We start from the raw sequence: 1,492 nt of genomic DNA, 5'->3' as shown, positions 1-1,492 counted from the left end.
CTCAGCCTTCCGAGTAGCTGGGACTACAGGCGCCCACCACCTCGCCCGGCTAGTTTTTTGTATTTTTTAGTAGAGACGGGGTTTCACCGTGTTAGCCAGGATGGTCTCGATCTCCTGACCTCGTGATCCGCCCGTCTCGGCCTCCCAAAGTGCTGGTAGGCTTGAGCCACCGCGCCCGGCCATCCTCGGCTTTTTAAAGAATGTCCAAACCGGAGCAAGTGGTTTTCCAATTACTCTCCCTGAACTAGGCCTTCCCACTCCTCCGACCCCCAACTCACCATTGATCGCGACCCTGGCCCTTCCTAAGGCCACAGGCACCCCCCGCCAGCTCGCCCACCCCGCGGCTGCCCGGCCCGGCCCCCCTCACCTGTCAGGCGCAGTTGGACGAGCCCGTTCCTCTGTCTCCGGCGGCGGGAGGGACAGGGACCGGGACGACGGCGAGGCGCGGTGGGGTCACCACAGCGGCCGGGGCTGGGGCCTGAGCAGCCGGCGCCGCAACCGCCACGGCCTGAGGGTCCCGGATGTGCCGAGCGTCGCCGCCAAGAGCCGCGAAGGGAGCGGGACTCCGCGGCCTTTCCCTCCTCTTGTCTCGGCGAGGCCCAGTAGCCGACTGGGCTGGTCGGCTGAGGCGGGCGGTGCTCGGCGGCGCCGGAGCAGGACTGTGGACTCGGCCGCTTCCTCCTCCATCCGCCCTCCTGTCTGAGGGACCCCGGACCTGGGGCCGCCGCCGCCGCCACTTGTTGGCTCCGAGGTGCGGGGAGGAGACGGTTGGCGGGGCCGGAGGGCGGGGCCGGAGGGTAACGGCTGTCAGGTAGGGTGTGAGCTGCGTACGAGGCTCCCACGCGGAACGCGGGGAGGGAGCAGGCTAAGGTAGCAAAGTGGAGGCGGGAGCAGCAGCTCTGTGGCACCTGGAGGGGTTTAGTGTCCGGTCCACTAAAGGGAGAGCTTTCGTCCAAGCAGGGCCGACTTCTTTTATTAGACGCCCACTGCGTGCAGGGCGCTCCGAGAGGCTGGGGCGAGGAAGATTAGAACCGAGTCTGCTGCCCGCCGGGAACTTGACGTCTTTGAAGCGAGGGAAGAGACAGCATTCCCATGCCGTTGGTTCCAGCAAAGGCCCAGGAGTGCTCTGCTCCTGGTCTTGTAGCTGACTCCTCCATCTGGGACTCACCTGGTGGAGGAGATCGGGTTACCTGCCTGCTCCAGCTCTTTTCAGTTGCAGCCAAGGATAGGGAGATGATACGTCTTAAAGGATTAACAAGATAAACTTTGGAGAGTAATGTGTGAAGAGTTGTTCATACACTACTGTATTTCGTTGTCTCAGGAGGAGAAAGATAATAAAAAAATTTTTTAATGTGTACCTTATCCTTTGACCTTGTAACTGTATTGGATCAGGTGATCCTCCCCCTTGAGCCTCTGGAGTAGCTGGGACCACAAGTGTGCACCACCACGCCCCACTAATTTTTTTTTTTTTTTTTTTTTTTTTTTTTTTTTT

Source organism: Piliocolobus tephrosceles, chromosome 16, assembly GCF_002776525.5.
Source record: "Piliocolobus tephrosceles isolate RC106 chromosome 16, ASM277652v3, whole genome shotgun sequence".
Lineage (NCBI taxonomy): Eukaryota > Metazoa > Chordata > Mammalia > Primates > Cercopithecidae > Piliocolobus > Piliocolobus tephrosceles.
This window is presented reverse-complemented; position numbering follows the sequence as displayed.